The 8,167-nt window shown below is 42.9% G+C and overlaps 1 long non-coding RNA gene across 1 annotated transcript in view; it reads left to right on the top strand.

The window, feature by feature from the left end:
- The window catches only part of LOC134756898 (uncharacterized), a 75,299-nt gene extending 68,477 nt beyond the window's left edge, over nucleotides 1-6,822 (top strand). The window contains exons 6-8 of the long non-coding RNA XR_010130316.1: nucleotides 512-676; nucleotides 1,451-1,974; nucleotides 4,239-6,822. This is a non-coding gene — a long non-coding RNA (uncharacterized lncRNA). The remainder of the gene's footprint in view (nucleotides 1-511; nucleotides 677-1,450; nucleotides 1,975-4,238) is intronic.
- The last annotated feature ends 1,345 nt before the right edge of the window (nucleotides 6,823-8,167 follow it).

The following is an 8,167-nucleotide window of genomic DNA, read 5'->3' on the forward strand; positions in this document are numbered from 1 at the left end:
CACAAGTGAATTATATAACACCACATTGACACCTAATTTTAAATCTTATGAATAGACATGAAGTGCCAGTTTACACTTGGCACTAGAAATTCTTTCCGGGATATGTATTTTTTATAGATTTGTTTTCTTTTCTTATTGAGTTTATAAATTATTTATTTCCCTGTGGTTTAAAAACAAACATACAACATTGTTTGGAGAAGTGATGGTCTGCTATAAAAGTTAGATGATCAGTACTAATGGGGAAATTTTGATCGCTTCAGGGTTGTTCTTTTCCATGCCTGGCACATGCAAGATGAAGCTAATTTGTATTATGAAATATAATGTGTTCTCTTTTTATTTTATTGAAATGCTTTAAAACTTAAGATCAGAGCTGGGTTAACAATATTTTCCAAGTAAAACACCATCAAGTACAAATATTACCAAGGACCTCCAAGTTCCTTGTTAAGTGCCCTATACATTTACATGAAAAGGGATTTTTAAAAGTTTCCTCCATTCCTTATTCCCCACTCAGTGCTTGTTAATTAACCAATCATAAAGAAAAGATGAAAGTATATGAACCTCAAATCCTTGTGTTCTGGAAAAAAAACATACTCACAGAATAATGAAAATAAATTTCAACTAATGAGAACCAGGAACAATGACCACTGGAAATAATGAAAACATTTGGATCAAACAGGTAAAAACTTCACAGAAAATTAGCAGTGCATTGGTCTGGCTTTGCTTCTGTGTTTCCTTAAGGCCTATGTCTTGGTTGGATGACTTATTGGTGGGAGCAGAGGGGAGCTCTTTTCTTCAGAGTACATGGTTTAAACGTTCTTTCAACTTTGTTGGCTAACAGGTTGTTTAATATGCCTTTTCACCTGGCTTCCATTTCTTTACATACATATTTAAAGTCCCTGCCTTCTGCTGCAGTCCACCATCTTGAAACAGCCTGTCCCTTATTCAGCCAGCACAGACACTCCAACCTCCCTGATATTGCATAGCAGGGAGATGAGGTTTAGAGTTGTATGACTTGCTTGACTTGGAAGAGGAACTGGATTTGTTCCATTTTAAATGCTGCTTGTGGCAGTCTATGGCAGGCAAAACTTTTGTCCTCTTTCTAGGTATTAGGATGGGATAAATTCTCCAGCCTTCTTTGCAGTTAGGTTGGGGCTTGCGCTGGAGTTCTTGCCAACGGAATGTGCACAGAAATGATGTCCACTAGTGGTTCTCACGCTACAGTGTGTATAATGAGTCATCCCATCACTCAGGGATCTTGTTGAAATGCAGATTCTGATTCAGTAGGTTTTGGGTGAGGCCCATGATTCTGCACTTCAATAAGCTCTTAGTTAATACCAGTGCTGCTGGTTTTATGGACAACACTTCAAGTAGTAAGAACGTACACCAATTCCAACTTGGCCATAAAATATCATGTGCAGTCTTCCAAGATTTCTCTGCTTTATCTGTACAGCTGCAAGTAAAGCACTTGGAATGGTAGAGTGCTTCCCTCAATGGATGGAAGGAGACTGGATCCCTCTGACACTGACTGGAAGAGCTCTGCTAAGCAAAGCTGCGAGCTCATGAAAGACTGTGAGGAGAGTAAGAGGTAACCTGTTATTGTGTTAAGTCATTAATGTCAGGGTTTACATGTTACTACAGCATGGCTTCCTCTAACACCTCCTCTTATCAACTGCCTTTTCTGAGTCTTTCCTTGACTCATGATTTTGAGTTAACTTAGTAAACTTACCAAAGGCTGACTTTGCACCAAGAATCATTATAGGTACTGGACAATTTAAAAGATGAAGGAGGTGGAGTCATTTTTTCCTAAGGAGCTGGGAGAGGAGATAAGAAATGGGATCAAATAATGAACAACAAGTTTCAAAGGGATCAGAGTCCAATAAAACCTGCCGCCTGAGCTCTTAAGAGAGAAATGGAAATCGTAGTTGTGGACATCAGGCTTTCTAGAAGTGGCTGTACCAACATCAGCCTTGAAAGGTGAGTAGAGTTTGAATTTATAACGATTAGGATAAGAGCACACTGGAGGAGTTAAAGTCAGGAAATGGCAGGAAGGTACCCAGGAAATGTGGGACTTGCCAATGGGATCCAGTATAGGGTGAAGAATTGGAGTCATGGTATATCCAACAGAAATGAAGGTCAAGATTGTATCATAGAATACTTTGAATGGCAATTTGAGGAGCTTGGATTTATCCTGAGGATAGAAGGGAACTCTTGGGTTTCAATAGGAGTGTGATCTCACTGGATATAATGAGGAGGGGTGTGTGGCTCTGGTACCACACTGTCCCTACTCCCAGGGTCTGTTGCAATAGTTCAGGTATAAGAGACTGAGGTCCAGCAAACTAACACAGGAACAGGAAACCAAACACCACATGTTCTCACTCATAAATGGGAGCTGAACAATGAGAACACATGGACACAGGGAGGGGAACATCACATACTGGGGCCTGTTGGGGAGTTGGGGGAAAGGGGAGGGAGAACATCAGGACAAATACCTAATGCAAGCAGAGCTTAAAACCTAGATGACAGGTTGACAGGTGCAGCAAACCACCATGGCACATGTATACCGAGGTAACAAACCTGCACGTTTAGCACATGTATCCCAGAACTTAAAGTAAAATTAAAAAAAAAAAAAAAAAGAGGCTGAGGTCTGAGCATAAAGATGAAAAAGACAAGGAAATCTGACAACATTGGGAGAAAGATAGAGAAGCACCTCCCCATTCCACTCCAACCCCTGTTCAGAAACCAGGGTGCTGCATCTCTGAGATGTTGTGTCTTGACATGTAACCAGTGTGTCTTAGTTACATGTAACAAAGTCAGTAAGCCATGGTGTTAGGTCTCAGAGCCCTGGCTTCTTGCTCCAAGCTCACTATGTTTCCACTTGAGTACAAGGTTGTCGCCAGTGTCATAGGTGCCCTCTAAAGTTGTACTCGGTGAGCTGGATCTAAGTACAGCATAATTCACATCTTGCAATGTGACCACCTTTGCAAATTTAATTTCAATAGTTTTGAGTCACCCCAGTTGGGAAATTTATTGGAACTCTATTTCACTATGACTTGCCAACAGCAAGTTTAAGACACACTTTAAAAAGACATTGATTACTCTAAAGGTGCTTCAACCAAACCTGCTGCTATTTCTTTGGGGTCTGTAACACACCTGGGTGAGAGGGTTTAGGCAGTGTTTCTTTCTCTCTCTTTCTTTTCTTTTCTTTTCCTTCCTTTCTTTCTTCCTTTCTTTCTTTCTTTCTTTCTTTCTTTCTTTCCTTCTTCCTTCCTTCCTTTCTTTCCTTCTTCCTTCCTTCCTTTCTTTCTCTTTCTCTTTCTCTTCCTTCCTTCCTTTCTTTCTCTTTTTCTTCCTTCCTTCCTTCATTTCTGCCTTCCTTCCTTCCTTTTCTTTTCTTTCTTTCTCTCTTCCTTTCTCTCTCTCTTTCCTTCCTTCCTTCCTTCATTTTTTTTGGAGGCAGGGTCTCACTCTGTCACTCAGACCAGAGTGTAAAAGGGAGAACTTCCTGCAACTGTTGTCAGACAGAAATTTGTTTGAATCTTATGTCTGCCACTTCCTAACCATGTGATCTGGAACAAATAATTTAACATTCTGGAGCGAAGGTTTCTATAGTTTAAAATGGGGAGGGGGATTACCTGCCAAAATTATATGAAGGTTCCATGAGATGATGGTGATGAAGTTCTGAGCACAGTGCACTGCACCCAGTGCCGAGAGTCCAGTCAGCGTCGATGCTGCTATCTATCCTGGGTATACTAATGAGAGCAATGGTAGCTGCTCTAATGAACAAGTCCAAAAGTTGCAGTGACCTTAAAGTAATAAAACACTATTTTTCACTCACCAAGCTGTTGATATGGATGTTCCTGGTTGCCAGAAAACCTTTCACACGGTGAGTCAGAAACCCTGCCTCCTTCTTCCTGTGGCTTCTTTCTCACCTAAGATGTGAAAAGACAGGTTGGAGAAGGAATGCCTTGGACCAGGAGTGAGACACATCGCTTCTGCTCATTGCTGTAAAGTGGTCACATGACCACCCACGAGAAGCAAGAGGTGCTGGGAAATGTAATCACCGACATGGCAGCTACTTCCCAGTGACAGTTCTACACTATGGAAGGGAAGCAGTTAGCTGTCTCTACCGTAGGAGGGGGAATTCTGAGGCAGGACTGGGATATGGGCCAAGGAGCTGGGTTTATAGTGGTGAAAACAACATGTCAGATTCACATTTCTTTCCTCTCTGTCTCTTCTAGAGCTCAATCCAGCAGATCCTGTCCCACTTGGAACCTGGCTATGTGTGAGAAAACATCTGTGGTTGGAAAATGGGGCTGGTGATTCAGGCCTGTTTGGGAAGAAGATGCTCTTGAATGCTTTGCTCAACAAACACCTCCCTTCTGCAAGGAGGTGAGAGGTCATCTGTCTGTCTACTTTGACACTTTCACCCACTGAACTTCAGGGCTTAAGACACCTTCCCCATAAATTGGAGGGAGCACGGCACAAACTGTCCCTGAATTTGACCATAACTGACTCACCAAAGGTCTGAGTAGGGGAGAAGGCAAAAACAGACAAACAGGCACTGAGGACTTTGCCATCCCAGACCTGTGTCATGTAAACAGGCTGTCTGCTTCACAGCCAAGGAATGAGCCCTGGACGTGGGTCGGAACTGGAGCCTTAACAGCTAATACCCAGAGCCTTTGACTGTGGACGACTGTGTTCAAAGGGGCAGGCTGCCCACTACTAGGGCATGGAGGAGAGGCAGGATGTGGGGAAAGAGTGTGGTTTTGGAATCAGACACAACTGGTCCCCGCCACTTACTCAGCCTTGTGACCTCAGATGGAAAAGTCTCTTATTCTTTCTAAGGCTCAGTTTCCCCAACTGTGAAACTGACATAACACTATGGACTTCAAAAGGCTTTACAAGCAAAACAATTTATAAAACAATTTATTCAACAATTTATTCAGGCACTTAGCACAGTGCTAGCACATAGATATAAGTAACAGTTTTTTTTCTCTGTTCCTTCTACGTGGAGGAGAGGCATCTGTTGTCTCTTCAAGTTAATTAATTTGAAAATATCCAATAGCAACCATTTCTTAAATTCCTCTTACGAGCCATTTAGTTTTGCAACAACTGCAAGATAGACAGTATTATTCCCATTTTACAGATATGGACATTGAAGCTCAGGGGGTACACCGGATATAGTGACTTTGATCTTCTCATTGCCCTGACACTGATGAGAGAGAGATAACAAAATCAAAAAGAACAGTTGGAGGAATAAATGTCAAATATAGGAGGCTGGAAGCATAGTCTCTAACCTCAGTCTAGCCTCGGATAATAGCATTTTCATCTTGCTACAGCAGTAGCAGACACCAGCTGGGTGCCTTCCCCCTATTTTATTCATTTGTATGTTCATTGAGCAATTTATCTATTGCTAATTCCTTGGCAAGCATTTACTGTGACCTTCCTTTTATTATTACTATTATTATTATTCATTTTAGAGACAGGGCTATGCCATTATGTTGCCTACGCTGGAGGGCAGTGGTTATTTACAGGTGTGATGCCACTACTGATCAGCATGGGAGTTTTGACCTGATTCGTTTCTGATCTGGGCCCATTCGCCCCTCCTTAGGCAACCTGTGATGCCCCACTCCCAGGAAGTCACTGTATTGATGCTGAACTTAGTGTGGGCACTTCATGGGCACAGCACACTACAGCCCAGAACTCCTGGGCTCAAGTGATCCTTCCACCACAGCTTTTCCAGCAGCTGGGACTACAGGTACATGCCATTGTGCTCAGCTACTGTGAACTTCCTATGTCCTCAAATCCTGCTACTCAAAACATAATTCCTAAGCCAGAAGCATCAGCATCACTGAGAGCTTATTAGAAATGCTGATTCTCAGGCCTAACCTCGGACCAACTGAACCAGAGAATCTGCATTTTAACAAGATCCCTGGGTGATTCACAGCATATATGAAAGATTGAAAATTGCTATCCTTGACGCTTTTCTTTTCTTTTTTTTTTTTTTTTTTTTTGAGATGGAGTCTCACTCTGTCACCAAGGCTAGAGTGCAATGGCATGATCTTGGCTCACTGCAACCTCCACCTCCCGGTTCAAATGATTCTCCTGTCTCAGCCTCCCAAGTAGCTGGGATTACAGGCACGTGCCACCATGCCCAGCTAATTTTTGTATTTTTAGTAGAGATGGGGTTTCACCATGTTGGCCAGGCTGGTCTTGAACTCCCGACCTCAGGTGATTCACCTGCCTCGGCCTCCCAAAGTGCTGGGATTACAGGTGTGAACCACCACACCTGGCCTCCTTGATGCTTTTCTATCTTGGTGAAATACTTATTGGGAGGACTCCCAGTACTGCTACCTTCCTTATTGTGAGTAGAAAAAAACTGAAAAAGTCAAAGTGTTTTTTCAATTCTCTCACTCAACAGTAATCACCACTGAAGACTCCTGTGACCAACTCTGTGGGGATTTCTCCTCACCAACAAGCAGTCAGTTCTGTAGCAGACACCAGCTGGGTGCCGTCCAATCCAATTCAATTCTGATGTTACCTACCTGGAGGTAGCGTCAGATGCCACAGGTTGAGGACTCAGTCCCACGTGACTGCCCCTAACTTATGATACCAGTCAAAAGCCCCAGGTTGTTTTATTTGTGCTTCTGACTGACTGTCTATAAGTCAGGGATCCCCTGAACTCCTTTTTGTGTGTGATTAATTTACTGGAGCAGAGCTTACAGAACTCAAGGAAACGCTTAACATTTACTGGTTTATTATTGTATTAGTTCGTTTTCATGCTGCTAATAAAGACATACCTGAGACTTGGTAATCTATAAAGGAAAGAGGTTTAATGGACTCACGGTTCAGTTCCACATGGCTGGGGAGGTGTCACAATCATGGCAGAAAGTGAAGGGGAAGCAAGACACGTCTTGCCTGGTGGCAGGCAAGAGAGACAGCATGTGCAGGGGAACCGCCCTTTATAAAACCATCAGCTCTCATGAGACTTATTCATTATTATGAGAACAGAATGGGAAAAACCAGCCCCCATGATTCAATTACCTCCTACCAGGTCCCTCCCATGAAACGTGGCGATTATTACAAATTGAGATTTGGGTGGGGACACAGCCCAACCATATCAGTTATAATGGGTATTACAAAGGATACGGATGAAGAGATGCATAGGTCAAGGCATGGGGGAAAGGGGGCGGAGCTTCCATGCCCTCTCTGAGTGTACCACCCTCCAGGAACCTCCATGCGTTCAGCTATCCAGAAGCTCTCTGAACTCTGCCCTTTTAGATTTTTATGGAGGCTTTATTATGTAGGCATGATTGATTGATTAAACCATTGGCCATTGGTGATCAACTTGACCTTTGGCCCTTCTCCTCACCCCAGAGGTTGTGGGTGGGGCTGAAAGTCCTAACCCTCTAGTCGTGTCTTGGTGACTAGCCCTCATTCTGAAGTTACCTAGGGCCTACAAGCCATCAGTCAACTCATTAGCATACAAAAACATCGCTGTGCAGATTCCAAGGATTTTAGGAGTTGTATGCCAGTAACAGGATGGAAGATTAAATATATATTTTACAATATTACATTAATCCACACAAGGAACAATGGGGCACCTCTAGACCACAATTTTTTTTTTCTTCACTTCAGTGCACCTGTGATCATCTGGACCAGGGATGTCCAATCTTTTGGCTTCTCTGGGCCACATTGGAAGAAGAAAAATTGTCTTGGGCCTCACATAAAACACACTAACAGTAATGATAGCTGATGGGCTAAAAAAAAAAATTTTGCAAAAAAAATCTCATGATGTTTTAGGAAAGTTTATGAATTTGTGTTGGGCTGCATTCAAAGCCATCTTAGGCTGCATGCGGCCCATGGGCCCCAAGTTGGAAAAGCTTGGTCTAGAGCCTGGGTGACCACTCCTTCCTAGCCGTGCATATGTGGTATACACCTCTAGACCTTAACAGAATGGAAAGTAAAGCACAGAAGTCTTCTATCTTAGAAAGTGTTTAGGGTCCCTAATCTCCTCATCAGCTACACCCTACTTGTGGTTCGGGGGATTCAGTTGGAGGCAGAGAGGCAGTGCCTGAGCCCTGAGACTTCTCTACATGGTATCCAATATATTTCTTGCTGTATCACGATAGCACCACGATTAACCCATAGTTAACCTTAGCATCAC

This window comes from Gorilla gorilla, chromosome 13, assembly GCF_029281585.2.
Source record: "Gorilla gorilla gorilla isolate KB3781 chromosome 13, NHGRI_mGorGor1-v2.1_pri, whole genome shotgun sequence".
Classification (NCBI taxonomy): Eukaryota; Metazoa; Chordata; class Mammalia; order Primates; family Hominidae; genus Gorilla; species Gorilla gorilla.